Source organism: Planococcus citri, chromosome 5 (assembly GCF_950023065.1).
Source record: "Planococcus citri chromosome 5, ihPlaCitr1.1, whole genome shotgun sequence".
In the NCBI taxonomy this organism is placed as follows: Eukaryota; Metazoa; Arthropoda; class Insecta; order Hemiptera; family Pseudococcidae; genus Planococcus; species Planococcus citri.
This window is the reverse complement of record NC_088681.1, coordinates 1,452,428-1,477,555: the sequence shown is the minus strand read 5'-3', so window position 1 is coordinate 1,477,555 and position 25,128 is coordinate 1,452,428. Positions and strand designations below refer to the sequence as shown.

Here is a 25,128-nt window from a genome sequence, read left to right as displayed (position 1 = left end):
GATCAATTACACTCGTATTGATAATTTACGAGTCGCGAGAAAATTTGTTTATTTTTTCAGCAACTGTGATAATTATTCATGAGGATTCGGATTATCTTTTTATTCTGAAAAAACGGACGACTTTGCCTTTCGCTTTTCCAGGAACTGAAAATTTTCAGAAAACATCAATTTTTTTCGAGGTGAAGGCATTCGACCTTCGGGATTCTGATTTTCAGAAAAATGTACGGTAACGAGAATTAAAATTTGGTTGGAAGATGGAGTAAAGCGAACTTGAATACGATCACCTTTAATTCACAGATCCACGTGAGATTTCTCATGGACACGCGTTGGAGTGTAGGTGTGTCGTGTATCCCCTTCGGAAAACTAGGATAGATTTTTTTCTGCATAGGTAAATCACAAGGCGAAGGCGAAGGCCACCATCCGAGTGACGCTTTAGGGGATTTCTGTAGCATGTACGCGAATAGTACGGTACGATGGTAAATCAAAGTGCCAAATTTTAACAAGCCAGGTCAATCTAAGATAAGCTAAGTTTAGCGACGACGACGATGCAAAACTGAAAACCACCGAAACCCGAAAGAAACACCGATAATCCTTTCAGGTAAAAATATCGCGTACGTTGGTCGTTATGCACTACATTTCTATGTACAGGTAAGAAGAAGAACACCTCGGTTTATCAGGTCTCGTTCGAGTCTAAAATAAAATTTCACATCGAGCTCGCGTCATTCAGCGTCAGCTGCGCCTTGAAATCGTTCGATACGATTTCAAACGTAAAAATAAATTTACACGGACGCCCCAACTTGGTAGAAGTACAGACACGTATAGTATAGGTAAGCTCAAGTACAGCGAATACCTACGTGAAATAGCGACGGAACACGCAAAAAACATACCCTCGTGAATCATTAACGTCAGCGTCGCACCCCGCAACCCTTTCCATTGAGCTGCGGCTACTGCTGCGGTCGCTGTTGCATTCGCGGCGATGGTAATTTTCCGGTCGGTCGGTCGGAGGAAAATTTCGCGTAATCGCCGCAGGTCGAAGAGAAAATTTCATTACGAGCAAAAAGTGAAAATCAATTAACGTCGTTGATAGTACAGAGTTGAACTTTTCGATAGATTATACGAGTATAAGTAAAGTACCGAGAACCATCAACTCTTGCCTCTTGGTTCGGGTTGACGTCAAAACACTCGACCGGCCGGTCTAATCAATCGAGCGAGTATTGAATACGAGTATTACGACTACGGGCGTAATAGTATAAAATCAAAATTACTCGCGAGTAAATTGCCATCGACGCATCGTCGATTAAAAAGGCGCATCATCGCATTATTCTATCTAGTCTTCGTACCTTTTCCTCTCATCCTGTCGCTGTGGCTCATTTTTACAGCGAAATAGGCACATTACACAATATTTGTAAATTTATGGACACCGTCATCCCATCGTATAGTCTCTTAGACAAATACTGAATTCAAGAGGTACTCGAAGGAGTGGCAACACAGCCAGCACCACTCAATGGTCGTAAATTACTAAAATATTATACAACGTATTTGAATCGCTGCTCGTCAATTTGCTGTTATTACGCCATAAAAAAATTATATTCTTTACCGTGTCAAAAATATTCGTAAAATTCTGACATTGTAAGTGATTTTGCAGGAAAAAAACACGTTTACGAGTTATGGTCTCATGCAAATCATTTTGCGGCTCAAAATTTTTTGGAAAAAAATGCCTCATCATTTCCAGAATTCTAGAAAATTTGAAATGCAGAAATCGAACAATCATTTTCAATACTTTATCAATATTTTTCGCTCAATTTTATTCCAATTCGACAACGACAAATAAATTATTACGTATTTTTGGCCATTTTTTCCCCCTAAAATCAGGGTTATTTTTAGTTGATGATTACCTATTTACTTTTTTGTTGGTATTTTTTCAAATCTTTCACATCATTCGAAAACTTTACGTCGATTACAAAAAAATTTTCCTCACTTTTCTTCCACATTGTTTTTCTTGAAAATTTTGGGTTAGTTTTTGGTTTTCGGAATTCGATTACACCGTTTTGAGTTTAGGTTTGAGCTCTCAAATTGGTTTCACAACTTCACATAATTTAGATGATATATTTTTACTATCTATAATTTCAAGGTGTTTTCATGTAAACTTAAACCAATTCTCTGTAAAGCCACTTTCAAGTTGTTTCTAATTGAAAGTTTGCTTAGGTACCCTGCTCTTTTGGATACAGACATTTTTGCGACTTATCATCATTTTCAAAGATTTTCGTGGGAATTTTACTGTTTCTCCACTATTCTTAATACAAGGGAACCTCTTGAGGAGTCCGCCTCCGATTTGAACGGGACCGCGATTTTTGGAAAGAGCATGTTCTAAAACCCCCAAATCCAAATTTTCAGCTGCCCAAGTTCATTTTTCGATTTTTGGCGAATTTTTGAAAAACCAAAATTGACTATTTTGGTGATTTATGCTTTTTTTAAAAAGTACGTACTTGATCAATAAAAATGTTCAAAATAAGTCCTAAAACTGATATTAACACCCCAAATCCAAATTTCGCTATTTCCAGCTAGTCTGGTGGCTCAAGCGCGATTTTTCAATTTCTCCAGAATTTTCAATCTGCTCCAGAAGGCGTGAATATGAAGTTGGGCAGCTAAAAATCGAGTTGTGTGTTATACTCGAACTGTTTAATGAATTTATTCACATTTGAGCCGATTCTGGAGGGGACATCTTAAGAGTGGGTTTTTGATCAGCTTTTTTCATAATAAAAATACTTATCCAAAAATTGAAGGGAGGCCCAAGAAAGGCTGGAAATGGTGAATTTCGCAAACGAGAAATTTTTGATTTTTGAATATTTTTATTTTGAAAAAAAGCTGGTCAAAAAACCACTCTTGAGGTGTCCACTCCAGAATCGGCTCAAATGTGGATAAATTCGTTAAACAGGTCGAGTATAATACACAACTCGATTTTTAGCTGCCCAACTTCATATTCACGCCTTCTGGAGCAATAATTCAAAATTCTGAGGAAATTGAAAAATAGCGCTGGAGGCTCCAGAATGGCTGGAAATGGCGAAATTTGGATTTGCGGGGTTAATATCAGTTTTAGGACCTATTTTGAACATTTTTACTGATCAAGTACGTACTTTTTTTTAAAAAAGCATAAATCACCAAAATAGTCAATTTTGGATTTTCAAAAATTCGCCAAAAATCTAAAAATGAACTTGGGCAGCTGAAAATTTGGATTTGGGGGTTTTAGAACATGCTCTTTCTAAAAATCGCGGTCCCGTTCAAATCGGAGACGGACGCCTCAAGGGGTTCCCTTGTTAGACAATTTGATGAATATTTTGGGCAAAATGAGAGTATTTTAAATTAGACATGCTTTCCAAGTATTTCCTATCATTTTTTCAAGAGATTATTATTTCCATTCAAAATTTCAAATTTTTCGCAGGGTCGATACATTACCTACATGATGACTACACAGGAATAAAAACTCAAAAATTTCATTTTTTTCTTTTTGTAGTTTTCAATGATTTCAATGCTTTTTTCGTACTTATTTTAAGATCGTTTCAACAGTTTCTAACACTTTTTCAAGACATTTTTGCCAAATTTCACTGAAATTTCGCTACTTTTTTTTAGAAATTTTCATTCAATAATTTCGTGTTTTTTCTCCCCACATGGTTTTATCATTTCAACATCTGGCACTTTTTTATGCAATTTTTGTCAAATTTTTAATAAAATTTCGATGCTTTTTGGTAATTTTCGTGGATTTGAAAATTTTTACTTTGTTTTTTTTTCAACTCGAATAGATTTTCAACCATTTTATCATCATTTTAATACTTTTACGTGCTATTCTTGACAAATTTCCCTAAAATTTCGTTATTTTTGGAACTTTTCATTGATTTTTAATGCACTTTTTCTTATTTTTTACCATTTTAACATCTATCCAATTTATGCCACTTTCACAGAAATTTCATCTTTTTTTGTTGATTTTCATAAATTTCAATGCTATTTTTTAAAAAGTTTTACGCGTTATTAACACTCCAATATTTTATGGTATTTTTTACCAGTTTCTAAGTTTTTTTTAATCATTTTTCAACCATTTGAGCCCTTTTGAAACATTTTTTGTGTAATTTTTGGCAAATTACACCAAAACTTCATCATTCCTGGGTGATTTTTACCAATTTTCTGATACACTTTTTTTTTTGTAGAAATCAACATTTTATGGTAATTTTGACGGTTTTAATGTTTATTTGTTATTTTACAACCATTTAAACACTGTGCAAGTTTTGCTAAATACCATCTAGCTTTTTTGAGGTGTTTTAGTATTTAATTTTTGTCACTTTTCAGTAATTATTAATTAATACCTTTTTCTAAAATGTTATTTCAAATCATTTTGGAATGTTTTTAATACTTTTTCATTCCATTTCTGTCAAATTTTATCAAAATTTCGTTACTTTATCGACTTTCTAAATCTCTTGCGAGATTTGAATTAAATAAGAATATTTTCTACATAGATCCTCTACAATGAATTTTTGAAACAAAATGTGAACTCTATCGTCTCTACATCTATAGAAAATTTACACCGCTGAGTGCTGATAGTCGAGAAAACTAAATTAGGTTAGGAGTAGTATGCACATGCGAAGATCTTTAATAATAATTCGGCCATAAGTATGTAAGTACGTATATGTAAGGCTAAGTAAGTAGTAAGCACGTATATTACGTCGCGTCGCGTCCACGATGATGGCGCTGGCGGTTAAATCGTGCAAATGCGCCATCGTCTTTTTCTTTACACTGATACATTCTAAAAATACCAATTACCTACACGCTCGAACGCTTTACAGAATTTTCGCATTATCGTAATCACGTTCGCGTGAATCCTTTCTACTTTCGTTCACGTTGCTCGCAGTCTTTTGGGCACGCTGCGCCACGCCGCCATTACCGGCGAATTCTGCGCCAGCATAAGCAGGCTGGCCGTGGATCCTTTTTTTCTTCAAAACGCCAACTAGGTACACAATTAGCGCAATTTTTTTTATACACTATATCCATCGTACTGAACGTTTACATGTCGTACACAGCACACACGTAGGTTACACTTTCAATTATAAAATTTCAATTATCGCTGCGTTGGCACGACCCGCGGCCGCGTCACCGTATAAGCAAGCGCCTCGTAAATGTAAAATAATTACTTATTAATTGCCTCGAAACGAGATCTTTCGAGATGCATGCGATGCATGCTTGCAAATACATGCACGAGCACGTGTTACAAAACACACCCACAGACACACACACGCACGCACGACGAGATGTTGTCAGAGCTCGCAGCGGTCAATTTCACGTTAAAATTGACCCGTCAATTAAAAGGCACGAAAAATTCGCATCATTATTCTCGAATCTCGACTTATTTATGCAACATCGAATCGCTGGTATATACGTAATACGTGTACTAAATACACGGCTATTTTCTCCATTACACGAAATATTCAATGTAACATAATGTAATATGCACCTTAATATATTCGTACCTATTGGCTATTACCTACCATGTTCAGGAGACTGTGCGAAATCCTATATACTTAATACTACGAGTACACTGCTATAAAAAATTTTAATTTACAGAAAAAATTACGAGTACGTTAGAATTTTATAGCCTCATGTTATCGATTTTTTTCTGCATTGTATACGCGATTACGTCTTACTCGAGAATATTCTACCTATTGAGTGCCTAACTGCCTACTGTTGCAGGTCGAGAACACTTGGACGTGATTTTTTCTCATTTTTTGCTTCGCTTCGTTTCGATAAGAGAACGCCGAGTCGAGTTTTCAGAATGGAAAATTAGCTTCTAGTTTTCAAGAGTCTGTGCCACTTGTGGAAAGAAATTTTGATGGCTTTGCCAGCATCCTTTATGGCGATGTCGACGATGGACAGCCGAATTAAACAACACTCAGATACTCGTATACGAGTACTTACAGGAATCATTTTCTTCCTCGTAAAACTTCGGTCGTTGTTACGCATAAATTCGTTGTTTGGAGAAAAAAGTTGAACTTTTTCACTGTATCATATACAGTAGGGTGTGGATCGCCAAAAAAAAAAAAAAAAAAAATGTTGGCGGATTTTGATCAAATTCAGCAGAGATTTTCGTTGTGAGTTGAAAGTTACTCAGAAAAAATTTTAGCTCGGGAGACGCCCCTGGAGTGAAGTCAAAGAGGAAGCATTTTCGAAAAAATCGTGTTTTTTTTCGCTCCTGTCCCTACCCAACCTGTTTTGGGAAAAATGAAAAAAATGGTCCAGTCCTGAATGAATGCATTTGAGATTCTGTGTCGACCATTGATATTTTCGTCAAAACCCAAGACCACTTTTAGAAAGGGTTGAAAATTTGCAAATCGTTTATTTTTCGATGAATTCGTATTTTGAAAATTTTTTTTGGCAAATATTTCGCATTAATTATGTCAAAATATTGATAGATATACCATTTCTGAAACAGGGTATATACTTTGGAACGCAGCAGGTGCCAATTTTTGTAGTCATTGCTGCGTATCAACTTGAAAAAATCGAAAAAATTTTGTAAATTTTTTGGCTATTTTTCTCGAATTTTTTAAATTTGCAAGGATTGATATTACCTACTTCTTCAAATTCGGGATGGTGGTTCAGGGTCACAATTTTGCCCCCCCCCCCCCATTTTCTAAATTTTTTAGCGTCATTCAGAGGTCTAACAAAAATTTAATCTGATCAGGTCAGGTCTGGTCTGATCATCCGGACCACGTTTTCAACCTACGACTTGTCTGTCTGTCTCTTTCTATCTGTCCTCTCAAGGTCAATGACCTAACTATCTACCCTCCCAAGGTCGTTTGTCTACCTGCCTGGTTTTTTGAGATCATTGACCCGTCAGTATGACTTCCCAATGTCGTGTATCTGTCTGTCTCTCTAGTCTCTGTCTAGCAAGCCACTTAAGGTCATTAACCTGTCTGACTGACTGGCTTTTAAAGGCCGTCTGTCTGGCCTCTTAAGTCACTGACCCATCTGTGTGTCCTCTTGAGATCATTGACCCGTCAATATACATATGTAGCTTCCCAATGCGGCCAGTCTTCCTGTCTGGCCTCTTAAGGTCATTGACCCACCCGTCTGGGTTCTAAGTTTGTGTGTCTGTCTGTCTACATTTCTAAGGTCATTGACTCGTTTGTCTGGATTCCAATGCGACCTGTCCACTTGTCTGGCCTCTCAAGGTCATTGACCCATCCGTCTGGCCTCTTGAAGTGATTGACCTTATATATCTAGCCTCTCATGGCCATACATCTGCCTGTCTGGTCTACTGAGGTCATTGACCCATCTGTCTGGCCTTCACAGGGTCATCTGGCAAAATTTGTTGGACTGAAAATTCTTTTTTCGTCCCCTAAAGATATACTACTCTGTAAATATTTTAAAAATCTGAGCCAAGGCCCCATTCACCTATCATAACCGAGACATCCTTTGCTTTGCAATAACTCGTTAAAAATCGATAAATGCAATTCAGCGCCTGAAATTTCAATGATGTATTTTTGCATGCTCTTTCAATTCACGCAGTTTTGATCACAGAAAACAGAACGTGGACATTTCTGGATGCCTATATTTGCACGAGTATATCAATCTACGAGCTGCATGACCGAATGAATGACTGAAAGAGGCAATGAGCAATCCAGTGAGAAACGAAAGAGGAGAGAAAACCCATACGGCGGATAATTTCTCGTTTAATATGCACGTAATGGTCGCTAAATACGTGGAATTTTCACCCACTTTCGTACACAATGGCTAATTCAACAGTGAACTTGCACGGTCACGCTCTTTTCTCGCCGTTGAGTACGATGCGGGCAGCGCGGGACAAGGAGGTACAATGCGGTACGCTTTAGCGATAAATGCGAATCCTAATAACACCTAAAAGTAGATCCGGGCTTACACGTTTTCAAATAGACACCTATACGACTATTTGTATGCTGAAAGTGAAACCATTATAGGTATACAGGAATCTGCATCTGAGGTATCATTGTGGATATACCAGCAGCTGAGCAACAGTTGGAGGTACTTGTACATAAAAGAACGAGACAAAAAACAATCGCAAATTCAAGGCCAACTTCACTGGATGGCGCTGATCTTCTTCAATGGTTGATGTCGATGGTACTTAACTTATACACGAGTAACTTTCTACGTATAGTAATGTATCTAATATGTAGATGTACGTCATCTTCGGCCTCGTTCAATGTTAATCGACAACCATTTAATAATGTGGAATTTATGGCATCAAAAAATAACCCGTATTTTTCCGACAAACGGCTCTCTTCCGGTTAATGGCGACCTGATCGGATGAGATGAGATGAGTAAGAGTATGTTAATTATGCATGCATTCGTGTAGTGGAAATACATACGCGAACGAGCGCGTGCGCCGCACCAAATCCAATTTTTTTGCCTTACCTACGAGACTTACTTATTTTTCTTGTTAGTTTTTAATGGCGACATATGTAGGCTAAAAGGGTCGCTTTTTTACGATTATTATCCTTCATTAAGCCGCTATCGTTTTAGATGTGCCGTGCGAGTCATTTACAAGAAATAGTTCAACTTGGAATGGATGATAAAATTTTGATGTTTGTATAGATTCACCAACATTCAAACATTACAAGCATGTGCCTAAGTGCATCAACGACGATGAGAAGTTCTAGGAGAAAATTGAATCCGGAGCTACATAGGTTAACTTGACAAAACTTTCAAATTAAAAAACAGGAGTGTTTCAGTACTTGGTAAAGTGCTCTTCAAGTTATTTGCGCTTTCAGAAACATTCTCGTATCGGAGGCAAACTTCACGTTTGACATTTTATCGACATACTTTACCAGTTGTCCTGAAGTTTTCAATTCTGCTCGACTCTCAACTCCCATGAATTTTGGCATCTGATACAGTCAAAGGCCTTTGCACAGTAAATGGAATATATAACTGCTAGGATATTGAAATTCGCTGAATTTTTCATCACATGGTGTCCATGTCCACTGCTTTTTCAAAAATGATTTCGCCTGACCTTTCTCGGTTCTCCCGACCTATTTTTCAAAATTTCCAAACTCTTTATTTGGCAGAACATTGGAATTTTTTTTAAAAATTTGAGTGTGCATTTCTGTCAAAAAAAAACAGGGCTTTACTGCTGAACACAAAAATCAATATTTTTTGGATGATTGGAACCCCCCCCCCCCCCAATTTATCAGCAATTTCAGTGTAATTTTCTGGCTAGATTTCATCAGTATTTTTTTCATCCGCTAACTTTAATCGCTCACTAATTGGTTCAATTCATTCATCCCCTAATTTGATTAAAACTATAAATCAAAATATTTACTCACGCTTTCAAGTTAATTAAGTGTTGTAAAATTAAAAATCAAAACACTTACCCACGGTTTTTGAGCCAATTAATAAACAGTAAAAATTTTATAGCTGTGGGCTCTGTGATTCCCACAGCCACCCCCGATTCACACGATAATTTGGTTCTCATAAATGTCAAAACTTTGAAACTTTTATGGCTCCGGGCTCACATTTTTGCCCTCACGCTCGCAACCATTTTCAATATGATAAAACCGAAATTTGAATAACATTGATATATTTTCTCATATAAAAAGTTTACATAATTGACAATTTGTACAAGAGCTAATGAGCTCTAAGTACTATTTAAACCCCTTTAAAATTAACCACAAGTACATTCAATACACTGACATGACATTTACAACTTTTCTATCACTTACTAATTATTCAGAATTGTAACATTTTTTTCATTTGTCGCGCGCATGTACCCTCCAAATTGCAACTTTTACAATGTCAGGGTGTCTACTAAATCCAGAAAACAAAATTTCGTAACTTTTTCGTACTTTTATCGTATTTTTTTCGTACAATATATTAATAGTCATACTTTGAATCTACATGGAGGGGAGGGGGTGTGTCATGTCATTTCGGCCACAAAAATCAAAATTTGAACGTGCTGAGCAGTGTGGTCTGGACCGTCAAGAGCCAATACGAGACCGGAACGAATATAATTTGCCCATAGAGGTCTTTTGAGAGGGGGAAGGGGTTTAAAAGAAGAAAAAAAATTGCCCGAGCGAAGCAAGGGCGAAAGTTTTTGAAAATTTGATTTCAAAAAACTTGAAAAAAAGATTAAAGGCCCGAGCGAAGCGAGGGCAAAAACTTTGGAAAATTCGTATTTTGAAAGAGCTATAAAAAAACAATGTTTTATACTTAATGCAAAGAGTTCGTTTTTTGGTTTTTAAAATTTTTGAACTAGAAAGATTTTTTTAGGATGTGAATTTTGAATTTGTTTAAAAAGTCAGAGAACAGGCCCCAGTGAAAGTGAAAACTATTGAAAAAATGTATGTCGAGAAGTATGCGAGAATTTTATTTCTTCATTTTGAAACTATAAAAATTGAATATTAAATTCATATATTTTTTTGAAGAATTTCAATTTTGAAAAAGAAAAGAAAAGAATCCCAAGCGAAGCGATGGCAAAAGCTTTAGAAAATTGTAGTTTGAAAAGTAGAACAATATCAATTTTAATGTAAGAAACTTTTTTTTTCATCTCAATTTTTTTAAATTTTATCAATGTTTTTTGAAATTGTTTGCGGGGAAAAGGCACTAAATTGGCCCGAGCGAAGCGAGGGCGAAAATTTTTGAAAAAATAAGAATTTTGAGGATATATTGGTGACTTTGTCGGAAAATTAACAATGGAATCCTTTCAAAATTTCGTACAAATTTCGTAAATTTCGTACATTTTTGACGTTTTTTCGTACTTTTTTGGGTCATTTTCAAATTTCGTGCTTTTTTCGTAAATTCGTACTTTTTTCGTGCTGTAGACACCCTGAATGTCATAAATGTTACCTGCATTTTGAAATCGCGCATCCTTTTTGATCCTTTCCCAAAATAAATTTAAATCAAACTGTCTTACCAATTTGCCCAATTTGAAGCACTCCCTCTCAAAAACGAACCAAATTTCATTATAAATACAGTTAGGGTGAGTTTACAAATCCTCAGTTGTTTTCGGCCCTTCCAAATAGAATAGATACTTCGAGTTCTGTGTTGTAAAGTTTGTTTCTAGACTTTTTTGTATTTTCAAAAGTTTGTTACTGAATCTTGTCATTATCGAGTTCACGGGTTATTCTGTTCACAAATTTTCAAGTATCATTTTTTTGGAGATTTATTGAATTTATTTGAGGAGGTTGGTTACAAAGTTAGACAAACACCACTTCTACAAAAATTGAGTTAGATATTGATTCTTATAGGATTTTTAACGCTCTTTTCATTGTCGAGGTCTGTTATTTTCAATATAGTACGTAAAAGGTCAAAAAATGCGATCAAAGTTGCGTCTTAGTTTCAAACACCGACATGTGCAAATTGTCTTAGTTTCAAAAACAGACATATCCAGGATATGTCTGTTTTTGAAACTAAGATGATAGGATATGTCTCATTTTGAAACTAAGATAATGTTCACATGTCCGTGTTTGAAACTAAGGCGCAACTTTGATCGCATTTTTTGACCTTTTATGTACTATTTTGAAACTAAGAGACATCAGAAATGGAAAGAGGGTTAAAAATCCTATACGTATCAAAACCTAACTGATCTAGACAGCTTCAATTTCAAATTATCTTCATCTTGGTTTCAAAATCAGACAAGTGCATTTTCAGGTTCTTTTTACTAGTGGTGAGGGGCGACGGTGGAAGGATATTTTTTGTATTTTTGTTACTCAGTATCATCACTACAATTTGTCAAATATCCCCCACGTTTACAATGCTGCATATTTTTGCAACCAAAAACATAGATTTTCTCAAAATCAACCCTGTGGTGTTTGTCTAACTTTGTAACCAAGCTCCTCATTTGCAAATCAATTTAATGTTCAATCAATTTTACTCTCAAGTCAACGAACGTTTTTTATCCCGCATTTTATAATTTTTCACGAGATCATCCAAGAATTTCAATTTTTGGTTCGCAAACCCATTTAAGGCACTTGAGATTTCCTGTCAATTTTACTAGTTCAATTTATTCAACAATTGGTAAGTCTCCTTTTGGATTTATTTTATTTATTTATTTATTTATTTTAGTGTAATTTTCCTTACTTCGCCTATTTGTATTTTGTGTAAATAACGATTCAAATATTTTCCAAATTTAACTGTTAATTTAGATTTTCATAAAATTATATTTTATTACTTTTTTATCCAAAATTTTGTAAATTTCTATCTTGAATTTATCAAATTAAATTTTGAAAACTTGAATTTTCGAATTTTATTTAATTAAAACTTGAGGAATATAACATCAGCCAAAATTGGTATTTTTTGACAGTATTAACGAAATTTGAACTTTCACAAAAAAAGATTTTTTTTGAAAATTTTGGAAAAAGAACACCTTTTTGGACAAAAATTAAAACTTTTGATAACTTTTGAAAAAGAAAGGATTTTTTTTTCAATATTTTTGATTCAAAAAAACCGAAACCATTTCGGAAATAGCAAAAACAAGATTTTACCAATTTTGACAAAACATTGGCTTTTTTGGAAATTCACGCAAAAAAAACAAGATTCTTTTGCATTTTTGTCAAAAAAAAATAGGACTTTCTACAGACAGCTAAACCAAAATCATCACTTTTTGGATGTTTCGGCAAAAAACTCGGAATTTTTTAAGCAATTTTGGCAAAATTTGAAACTTTTTGACAGTACACTTGAACAAAATTTGGACTCACACACCAAAAAAAAGATTTTTGCAACAATTTTAAAAAAACAAGACCTTTTGGACAAAAATTAAAACTTTTGACAACTTTTGCAAAAGAAAAGATTTTTTTCAGAATTTGGCAAAAAAACCTAAACTTTTTCAAAAATTTCGGCAATTTTGGCAAAACATTGAATTTTTTGGAAATTTAGGCAAAAAAAACAATTTTTTTTCACCTTTTTCAAAAAAACAAGAATTGTTTCGGGAATTTCAGCAAAAACACAGTTTTAGCAATTTAGGCAAAACAATGAATTTTTTTTTTGAAAATTTTACTTTAGCACAACATGTAACAAAAAATTCTGATTTTGTCTTAATTTCCAAAAAAGTCTTGTTTTTCCGAAATTTCCCAAAAAAAACTTTTTTTTGTAATAGTTCAAATTTTGCTAATACTGTCAAAAAGTATAATCTGAAAGGAAAGCAGATCATCGCTCTCAGAGACCACGATTTGCGATGACTTCTCGTGGGACGCGTTTACTTATCTAGTCGTAGGTCCAGATAATATCTTGACCATAATAACCATCAATACCCCGCGAGCTTTTACATAAATCAGGTAAAAAAAAGCAACCATTCGCTATTACACGACTACAGCACGCGGTACTAGATTTATGAAATCGATAGCGTACGTAATAGTAGCGTAGTCGCGTCTTCCTCGACGACGTGAAGGTACAAAATACGATTCGTGACCAAAATCTAGGAAATAACGATGGATTTTTCAACACACCCGCGTCCTCACCCTCGCCCACCCTTTCGCCAATGCCTGTTTTGTTTGTTTCGAGTAAAAGTACCTACCACGATATTAGCCAGTTTTACCTACGAATTGGGTCACGTTTTAAAATGTTGTAATTAACGACAAACGATTAGAGCACGAGGTCCGCCGCCGCCGCGCAGAGTCGCGTACCTTGCACCATTCTTCGTTCATATGTACTCGTATACCTACAACAATGCTCGAGTTTGGTCAAATTGGACGATTGTCACGTTTTGATGGCTTGCCTGATTGAATTTTCCAATCATAATCGCGTAATTATTTATTTATACGTGTTTAGTATTCATTTTTCATCGGTGAAGGTACCTACTCTTATAGGTACGTGGTCCACACGCACGCACGCTTGTGCGTACGCTCTGAAAAACGTGTTCCTATTTTTGGAATCGACGTATCGATGACGACGAAGGAATGATTGGAACTAGAAGACGAAAACGACAATAGATTGGCTCTTAATACCGACCGAATTAAAATAATCGAGTATTTTTGGATGGAATCAGTTTGAAGATGCAAATGGACAAAGACTGAGGGGCAGGGTACTAACAAATCGTGAAAAGAATTCGTAAATTCTGATTCTTAGCAGTACATGCCTATTACATAATATTATAGTAGAATTCAAACTTACTCGCAGATACGTTCAAATACACATTTTCACTTGTATTCAGGTTGAAAATTTGACACTCACCTGAAACAAAATAATAAAACAAATACTCGATTAATTGATTGATAAATCATCTCAAAGTGATGCTTATTCTAACATTGATAACCAAATTCTTCATTTCATTAATTTTATACTCGTATGTATGATCTATCCTTAGCAAAGGTAAGTAGTGCACTCTTTTTTCTTCAGTGAATACCTTCAAGCTAGATTATCATTCAACCAAAAAATCTATACGAAATGCCAACTGGTAAGTAAATTTGAAAAAAAAAATGTCAATCGTCGTTTTACAAAAACGAATTTGAAAATTAGAAATAAACCACACACATAAACCCAAAGTGCACAGCATCGTCATCTTCAGTAAGCTGACTTGGGATTATTAACCCCACGCAAGATAGAAGCTCGCCGGGTATGCTTTAATTGCTTATCGTACTTAATGTGTATTTACAAAATAATAAGCCAGTTAATCAACCTCGCCCATACATATCTACTATTCATTCCGGTTCGTTATCGAGGCGGATTATCACACAGAATCATATGGTATACGAATTTAATAACAGAGGCATCGTAATATTATCGCGATAATTCATCAAATTCCAATCATATCCCACGAGGATCTCGCTGCAAAGACAACAGATCTACACTGTCCGCGCTTTTCTTCATTCTTCGCTCGATGTGAAAAGGCACAAAGGAAGGAGGTAGAGAACACGTGCTTTTTAGCCCAAAGCCAAAGATAAGTTTGCTAATAAAGAACCGCAAACGAAATTTTTTTGAAAAGGTTTCAAGAGATAGGAACTCTACGAGAATATACTCCATAAGAAGAGTAATGGTTCGTTGTAATCGAATGCGGCTGCGTCAATCTTTCGTACCAAGTCAAGACTCTCAAGATGTACTCTTGCGATGAGACAAGAATCGCAATAAGAACCGCATATTTCTGAACCGTTATATAACCAGATATGGTACGGAATACGAGTATGTCTGCAGAACAAAGACAAACATTACACGATGCAGGCTATCTCGACCAGGCACACATTATTATGTACACGAATTGCGAGCTTTTTTCCTGTTGACGTGAGGTTTTCTTTATGATGCTCATTCTCGCACTCTGAAATTTCAATAACTACGTAAAATTTCGGCAGCCCAAATTCATTTTTCAGCTTTTGGGAAATTTTAGAAAATTCAAAATTGAAAACTTAGGCTCTTATAAAAAAATATATAACGAATTATAAATGAATATGAATATTTTTATTCAGTAAAAATGATGGATTCTATAGTCTTAAAAATAATACCAACTCCTCCAAACCGCGAATTTCACAATTTTCAGGCATTCTGAAGCCAGCAGAGGAATTTTCAACTTCTCCAGATAGTCCGGCATATAACAATAGGAGTAAAATTGCACCCCCCCACCCCCGCCGATCCCTCGGGACAACTTTTGTCTTAAAGGGGACATCCTAAGGAATATTTTAAAGCAAACTTGTCCAAAAAAAAGTTGGCCTTACTTACAAAATGGCGGCCATTTTGATTGACAGGTCAGCCGAAATCGCAGATTTTGCGTTTCAAGTTTCAACATAGGACTTGCACGAAATTTTTCAAACCTTACAAAGGTAGATCGAAAGATCATGCGAAAATTTATCACCTGTCAAAATTTCAAGTGCCAAAGTACGTTTTTCGATTTTTGGTGAATTTTTGAAAATCCAATTTAGGCCAAAAATGAGGGGAAAAATCAAAATTTTACCAAATTGACCAAGAAAGCTGAAATTTGGGATATACCCTATTTTCGACGAGCCGAATCGATTGGAAACGGTTTCAACCCATTTTGAGAAGTTCTGGAGCCTCCAGCAGATTTTGGAAAATCGAAATTCCAACATAATTCCATCAAATTGAAATTTATTCTAAAAACTAATTTCAATACGCTACGAAGTACTGCAGGTGAATTTCAAGTCGTTTTGGAGCCTCCAGCGACATCTTGAAAATTCCTAAAGCCTCCAGCAGATTTTTGAAACTTTAAATCTTCACAAAATTTCATCAATGGAGATGGAAAGCAGAAACTTACTTTACACTCCAATTTCAACCCCCGTCTGAAGACGACTTCAGGTGGGTTCAAGTCATTTTAGAGCCTCCAGCGACTCTTTTGAAAATTATTGCGGCCTCCAGTAGATTTTTGAAACTTGAAATTACCGCCACATTAATTTATCAAATGGAGTTGGCAAGCTGAAATTTACTTCGCAGACTACATGGTGATTTCAAATGGTTTTGAATCTTCCTGCTACTTTTAGGAAATTTCAATTTTCCAAAAAAAACGCCATACAACCTTTCAAAAAGTCGCTGGAGGCTCCAAAACGACTTGAAATCCACCAGCAGTCAACTTCGTAGCGTATTGAAATTAGTTTGCAGAATGAATTTCGACTCTCCATCCCAGTTCAGTTGGATGAAATTTTGAGGAAATTTCAATTTTCAAAAATCTACTGGAAGTTCCAGTAATTTTCAAAAAAAGTCGCTGGAGGCTCTAAAATGACTTGAACCTACCTGAAGTCGTTTTCAGAGGGTGTTAAAATTGGAGTGTAGGATAAATTTCAGCTTTTCATCTCCATTTGATGAAATTTTGTGAAAATTTAAACTTTCAAAAATCTGCTGGAGGCTTTAGGAATTTTCAAGATGTCGCTGGAGGCCCCAAAACGACTTGAAATTCACCTGCAGTACTTCGTAGCGTATTGAAATTAGTTTATGGAATAAATTTCAGCTTTACAACTCCAATTTGATGGAATTATGTTGGAATTTCGATTTTCAAAAATCTGCTGGAGGCTCCAGAACTCCTCAAAACGGGTTGAAACCGTTTCCAATCGATTCGGCACGTCGAAAATAGGGTGTATCCCAAATTTCAGCTTTCTTGGTCAATTTGGTAAAATTTTGATTTTTCCCCTCATTTTTGGCCTAAATTGGATTTTCAAAAATTCACCAAAAATCGAAAAACGCACTTTAGCACTTGAAATTTTGACAGGTGATAAATTTTCGCATGATCTTTCGATCTACCTTTGTAAGGTTTGAAAAATTTCGTGCAAGTCCTATGTTGAAACGCAAAATCTGCGATTTCTGCTGACCTGTCAATCAAAATGGCCGCCATTTTGTAAGTAAGGCCAACTTTTTTTTGGGCAAGTTTGCTTTAAAATGTTCCTTAGGATGTCCCCTTTAAGAAAAAAGTTGTCCCTGAGGATCGGTCGGGAGGGGGGTGCAATTACTCCTATTGCCATATGCCGGACTAAGAAAGTTTGAAAATTAATTTATTCAAAGGGTTCGTCCTGATCTGAGCCGATTTCCAGGCTAACATCTCGAGGGTGCATTTATACTTACAATCTCCAATTATCATAAAAAATATGCTGATCAGAAAATAGCACTCGATGTGTCCCCCTAGACAGCTCATATATGGATGAACCCTTCAAGCAGGTCGAGAATAAGCTACAACTCGATTTTCAGCGGCCCAAATCAAATTCCACGCATTCTAAAAAAATTTTAAAATTCGGAAAAAATCAAAAATCGCGCTGAAGGCTCCAGAACGTATCGTAAGTCGTAAAATTTAGTTCATGGAAGACAATATTATTTTCAAGATTAATCTCTACATCATATTTACCGAATAAGAATAGGTATATTTTTTCACAAAAATAACCATTTTGAATTTTCAAAAATTTTCCAAAAATCAAAAAATAAATTTGGCCAGCTGAAATCCATGATTATGAAGGTTTCAGACAATGCTCTCTTCAAGAATATCGTGGCCTGGTTCAAATCGCGGAGACGGAAACCTCGAGAGTCGAGACCGATCCCTAGTCAGATATGATTGTTTATCTACAATTACTTCAACGACCATGGTCGTAAATTATTTCCATCATTTTCGCTTTTCCTTGTAATTCGCTAATTACGGAAAATAAATCAAAATTCCTCGTACATGGCACTAATCTATCTTCTAATTAAGGTCACGAAAATCGTATTGATCGCTGTCCCAAGTGTCCGCAGCTAAAATCAAGCGGCCATTACACGAGAAATACTGCAGTAGGTAAATTGAAACATTCGGCAGAAAAAATTCATCGAAATCGAACAAAGCTCGTTACACTAACCAATACCTGCCAATACGAAAACCTTAGGATATGCTTAGCTATTATTACTTTTTCAACTAAACTAACTAAATCGTGCATCGCGTCGCATCGTATCACCAATTCACCATATGAGTAAATAATAAGACTAACACGTTTTTCAATACGTAATGAATTTTTTCCCCATTCTGTTCTGTTCCAACTGGCACGATTGTAGGTTTACTTTGACAGCACGACCATTCTCGTTCTCGTTTCAGTTCAATTTTTAACCTATTCGTGATGCTCGAATGTCTCGTTTCGATTTAATGAGAAGAAAATTAAATCAAGTTCATTTCAGCGAGGAAGTTTTTTCCCTAATTCAACTTCCTGTACTTTTTTTTCAATTTGATGGTAATTTATTTTCAAGCAAATTTTACCTCGTTTTCTCGAATTTTACCAAATTTTTACGTAATTTCACACAATTTTAAACAACTTTGTTCATGAATATTTAGAGTAATAGATATTTAAGACAATATGAGAATATTTCAATTTTTTGACAATTTTTTCATTTTTTTTTCATTCAACAATTTAGAACTATATTTTACCCAATTTTCATGATGAATTTTCATTTTCGCCCCTCAATTTCAACAGTAATTTTATATCAATTTTACTGATTTTCCGATAATTACAAGCAATTTTGTTCGTATTTTGAATAGTTTTCAAGACACCCAGAAAAATTTGTTTTTTCTGACCAAGAAACATTTTGAACTCACACTCTTCAATTTGAACGAAACTAAGCTAGATGCAAACAGCATGTCTTAAAATCCCCATGACCAAAATTTCAGGTGCTAAAGTTCACATTTGAATTTTTCAATCTTCTCCAAAATTCTAAAATTTCTCTGGAGGAGCCAAAAAGGGACTGAGGATGGCTCAAAACTATCACTAGATGATTTGTGAGAGTGAACTGAATAAACTATTCGCATTTTGAGCTTTTTGAATTTTTAAAATTTTCAATTATTCAAACTGAACTTTTCGTTACAGAAGTTTTAGGTTATGCTCATTGGATCTAGCTTGGTTTCGTTCAAATCGGAAAGTATGAGTCCAAAAAAGATATACAAGTGAATTTTAGCCATTTGCAATCATTGTTGCCTTTTTACTGCAGATTTTAGAAAAATTTGCCAATTTTGACATATTTTGTAAGTTTTAACATAATTCTCAGCATTTTTCACTATTTAGGCAATTTTTCACGAATTAAAGGAAATTTTCACTTCATTTTACGCAATTTTGTTAACGTATTTTCAATTTTCAACAGTTTTCGTTCCAATTTTACTGATATTTTGACAACTTCGAGCAATGTTGCTCATTTATGGCAAATTTGTTTTTCTGGTTCGGTGTGAAATTCCACTAATTTGTCAATCATCAGAGAAATTTCGAAAAAATTCACTTTCAAAAAAACCGCAACATTCACTACAAAAATATTTTTCGTGAATAATCGTAGTTTGTTTGAAAATATTTAGTTTTCGAAGCATGAATCGAGCCATTCTTCATAAAAAAAAAAAAAAACAACACATACAATTCAATTGGTATCTCTGTCTATAAACCATCATCTTAGGCTTTCGCTCGGTAAACTTACGCGTATTTCGAACAACAATCCTCGTCTATATCGTAATCGTAAATCAATCGTAATCCACCGCGTGTATTTCGTCATCGAAATTTTCGAACGTACGACTAAATATATAACAATCGGCGTTCGCCGAAGAAAAACACATTACTACAGTCGCTTTCACATTATTGCGACTCCGATAAACACCACTTGGCTTTGAAAAAAAACACACATTAAATACAAAATAATTCCATCGAAATTGATAAATACGACAAAACGCGGGTTATTTATTAGACGCGCACGTTTTACATATACTCGTACATAAACATATCAACCAACACCAGGCACAGCCGCTGAGCCGATGCTGCAGGGTGCAGGCGTACGCCACCATCGCCACAGACTTCGAATTTTCAAACAATGTACAACAATAACGACTTTAACCAGATAGAACGCCATAACACTAATTTACCAATTGAAAATATTGTTCGAAAAATATCCAATTCTGCGACAATCAGACATTCCGAGAATGAAAAGGAGAAATGGCGCGAGCGATGGCGATGGCAGATGCCCGAATGTCATATATTACCACATGTTACAGCACAAAAAGACTGACAGAAATAATCGGCTGAAGATCGATAGAGAGAAATTTCATTGCTTTGTACGAGTAAATACATTCGACGAATACGAATACGTAACTCATCTACACATAAGAACGCATTCATACACGAGTATTGAAGACTAGTTTTGGATGTAGACCAATTTTCACGCGCCAAATGCCCAAGTTCAATGGCAAAATGACACCGCTAATTGATTTTCAAACTCGGCTGTTCGCAGCTGCCCAGGCAAAAAGTTATTCTGATGAAAAGCGACGAGGGCAACCCTGAAGTTGATTTATACTGTATTTCCCCAGCAGAGGCGAGCAGAACAAAGTAGAGGGGTGCCTAAATTGAGAACTTTTGGGAAAAATTGGATGAGTTGGAAAAAGTTGGGAAAAAATAAATTTTGCAAGCAAGAATAATCAAAGAATTAGCAAAAACCGAGGGTTTTTCCTTCTTGAATCTCTTCGCTCGGGGCAAGATCATTTTCCTTTTCTTTTCCCCAAAAGAGAGTAGAAAAATTGACATCTCACGTCAAACAATAAGTAATATGCCATAAAATCTGTACGAATTGACTTCAGCACGAACTGTGCCGAGTGAATTTTGGCTTTCCAACTCTTATTTTTGATAAAATGTATTAGAAATTTTCAGTTTCAAAAATCAACCCGAGACTCCAGTAGTTCCCTAAAAGTTTCTGGAGGCTCCAAAACGATTTGAAATCCACCTACAGACAACTTCATGGCAAATTGAAATTAGGTTACAGAGTGGATTTCAGCTTTATAACTCTATTTGATGAAATTTTGTGGAAATTCACAATTTCCAAAATTTACTGGAGGCTCCAAGATTTATCAAAAAGTCGCCGGAGGCTCCAAAATGACTTGTACACACCAGAAGCGACTTAATAACGTGTTCAAGTTGGATTTGCAACGTGAATTTCGGATTTCCAACTTCATTTAAGTAATGAATTGTGTGGACATTTCAAGTTTCAAAAATCTGCTGGAGATTCCAGAACTACTCAAAACGGTTTGAAACCGTTTCCAATCGATTTGGTAGGTCAAATTTCAGCTTTCTAAGTCAATTTGTTGAAATTTCGATTTTTTTCCTCATTTCTGGCCTAAATTTTGATTTTCAAAAATTCACCAAAAATCGAAAAATGCACTTTAGGATTCGAAATTTTGGCTGGCGATGAATTTTTTCATGCTCTTTTGATCTCGTTTTGTCCAATTCAAAAAGTTTCGTACCAGTCCTATCTTGGAAAGTCAAATCTGTGATTCCAGCTGACCTGTCAATTAAAATAGCTGCCATTTTGTTAGCAAAGCCAACCTTTTTTTTTTGGGAAGTTGGCATTAAAATGTTCCTTAGAATGTCTCTTTTTAAAAAAAGATGTCTCTGAAGATCACACGGGGAGGGGGTGCAATTATTCCTATTGTCATATTCCGGACTGAAAGCTGGTGCAAAAAAGTACAAAATTTTATTCAGAGATATCCAAAGCACAAAATTTTGACGAAAAAATTTTTTTTTACCTCACAAATTTTCAACTTTCAGAAGCTTTTGTCGTCGCTTTGCTCGAGCAAAATTGGAAATGTTCTGTTCTTTCTTAGAATTTGATTTTCAATGGCCAAAAAGGTTTTAAAAAAAGCGAAAAATGGCGATTTTTTGATTTTTGAGTTCAGAACCAATCTTGCTATAGAACAAATTCAAATTTTTTGTCAAGTATAAAAGCACCGTTTTGAACATTTAAAATTACTTAAAATTTTGTTTTCAACTCCAGCTTCCAAAATTTGTTTGAACCACATCTGAACTTGGCATGAAAAATACTGGTGGTGGGGGTGGGTCTAGGGTAAAAATTTGGGAAAAACTTCAGGCTCACCTCCCTGCAATTTCAATTTTCAAATCCTCAAATATTGATTTAAGAGCAAAATAGCTTCGATGAAATGAAACTCGAGCCCACATTTTACATCACAAATGGCGGATTCAATTGAAAGTAGCCAAATTAAAATTTGTAGAAATTGGTCAAGGATAGAAAAGGGGATTCTAATTTCTCAAAAAATATTCATTTTTGTTGCGTTGGCAACTGCTTTTGTGGTATTCAATGTGTACTATGGCCAATTGGCGATGGATAGAAAGAACATATGGCTCTGCTGGTTCGATCTCGACGAAATAATGAAGTCGTTCGCCACGTTAATGAGACTGTCGTAAAGAAACAAAGATGTTAAAGGTTTTTCAAACGCAAAGCTGCGGCGTATACTTAAAGAAGATATTTCAATTTACATCTCGTTCGCCTTCTCCACCGGCCACATCCACACCTGGCATGGATGTGGGTATTATGGGTACATTACATATACGCAATCGAGTTCTTATCAGATTACTCGTTTGTCTTCTTGTAGGTACTCGTGTATCGTAAATGTAAACATTAACGACGTGTGCCGCAATCTGCATAGGTGGATTTTTGTATTACCCTTTGATGCTTGGCGCGAACGTTTCCATTTAGACGAGCGAGAGATCTGAGAGCGTTTGGCAAACATCCATTTTGAGCGAATCCATTGAAAACTGTCGGATATTTGCAAAAATCCATCAAACAAGACTAACAAGAGTTATTTCCGTTCCTGTATATCGACAAAACTCAGCAATTTTCCGATTTAAAAAAACCAGAACGACGACGACGATGACACGTGGTAGGAAGATCGCTGGCGTTTTTTTCCTCTTTATCAACTGAGGAGTGCGGGTAATCCACGGATCGAGTATTAATTTGTTTTTAATTAAGAGCTCGAGATGGTGAGGGACGAGGAGTGGCGCGTATTGCATATCTACGGTCCACTGAATACACGCAGGAAGTTTACCGGTTCGGTTGCGAATCTATATTCTATTGTTGCCGTACTGCCGCACTGCCGAGAGTATTTCAAAACTGACGGATTTATACGGCTATTAATTTTCTTCTTGGACTATTCGATCAGATTGTGCGGCAGCGGTGCGGTTCGGTGGGGGTGTGATGCGATGGAGCGTGAATTGGTCGACGCGACGCGACGCTACAAAGAAGCCATCAAAATGGCGGCGACGTCAGTAGCTCGACTTTGGATTGCAATCTTCACGTTTACTATACGAGAATTTTGCACAAAGCGAAACAAAAAGTAGTACAGAAACAATGCATATTGGTGTTGAGTTACAATGTGTTACGATTATTGTTGTTGTTGTGCCGGCTAATGGAGGTATATTGTCGACATGTGTACTACCGACTACCGAGTATGTATATACAAATGTAGGTAGCTCTAAAGTATGTACCACAAAGGTACTGTTATCATTTTGTATGTACTGTTTGTCCACCGCGTCTCTACCTCTAAACTATGTACTTCACGGTCGAATGTATTTTCTGATTCGTGTATGGTAACTGCGTACACGTATCTGCCATCTTTCGTGTTCGCAACGTTGTTGTGAAAAATGTGGATACCGAAGTTGGTTCATTGTTGTACCTCGTATTTCTTTATGGTGCGAATAACACAGGGTTAAAAATGCTGCAAACAGAGACAGGAATGCGAAGTAAGCATCGTCAAAATCTTCAAAAAATACTCGAGCATTTCCTGAAGACTTTCGATTGCGCTAGGATTGCAGGGTAAATACGAAGGAAGGGGCTTGAAAATTCTTGTAGGTATAGCTCTGTTGTTCACCATGCCATTCTAGAAAATATTCACCAGAAAAACCTGTGATGGCAACAATGGTATTTCAATAGGGGTTTCAAAAAAAAATCCAAGTTTGAGAGCGCGCGATAGGTGAAGTTTTCCCACGGCGGTGTCGTGGAACAATGTTGACAAAACGCGCGGTAGTGCTGGAGATACATGCTTTTTTCAAACGTTCTTTTTTTGACCATGTTGCACCCCCCTTTGGGACCTTGGGAAAATTATTATATGTTCTACCTTATAGTCGGGGAGCCCACTTAAGGATAAATTGCACCCCCCCCCGTCGATCCTCCGGGACAACTTTTTTCTTAAAGGGGGAGTCCTAAGGAACATTTCTAGCCCTTGTACTCAAAAAAAAAGTGGCCCTATATCCCTATATTCAAAATGACGGCCATTTTGATTGACAGGTCAGCCGAAATCGCAGATTTTGTGTTCCAACATAGGACTTGCACAAAATTTTTCAAACTGTACAAAGGTACATCGAAAGATCAAGCAAAAATTTATCACCTGTCAAAATTTCAAGTGCTAAAGTGCGTTTTTCGATTTTTGGTGAATTTTTGAAAATCAAATTTAGGCCAAAAATGAAGGAAAAAATCAAAATTTTACCAAATCGACCAAGAAAGCTGAAATTTGGGATACACCCTATTTTCGACATGCCAAATCGATTGGAAACTGGTTCAAACCGTTTTGAGGAGTTCTGGAGCCTCCAGCAGATTTTCGAAACTCGAAATTCCCACAAAATCTCACCAAAATGGAGTTATAAAGTTGAAATGTATTCTGCAAACTAATTTCAATACGGTACGAAGTCAACTGCAAAGGGATTTCAAGTCATTTTGTGGCATCCAGCGATTTTTTGAAAATTACTGGAGCCTCCAGCAGATTTTTGAAACTTCAACTTTCCTAAAAATTTAACCAAACCGAGATGGAAAGTCAAAATTCATTCTGCAATTTAATGTTAATAGTGGTTTTGGAGCCTCCAGCCACTTTTTGAGAGGTCGTATCGTGTTTTTTCGAAAATTGAAATTTCCAAGAAGTAGCTGGAAGCT

General features: G+C 35.9%; 1 protein-coding gene across 5 annotated transcripts in view; it reads right to left on the bottom strand.

Annotated features, from left to right (window-relative positions):
- trc (Serine/threonine-protein kinase tricornered) overlaps window positions 1-25,128 on the bottom strand; it is a 158,743-nt gene that overhangs the window by 78,310 nt on the left and 55,305 nt on the right. The window contains exon 2 of one of the 5 annotated variants that reach the window (XM_065368356.1): window positions 14,119-14,178. The exons of the other annotated variants lie outside the window; for them this stretch is intronic. The gene's annotated coding sequence lies outside the window, so the exon portion shown is untranslated. The remainder of the gene's footprint in view (window positions 1-14,118; window positions 14,179-25,128) is intronic. 5 annotated transcript variants of the gene reach the window in all.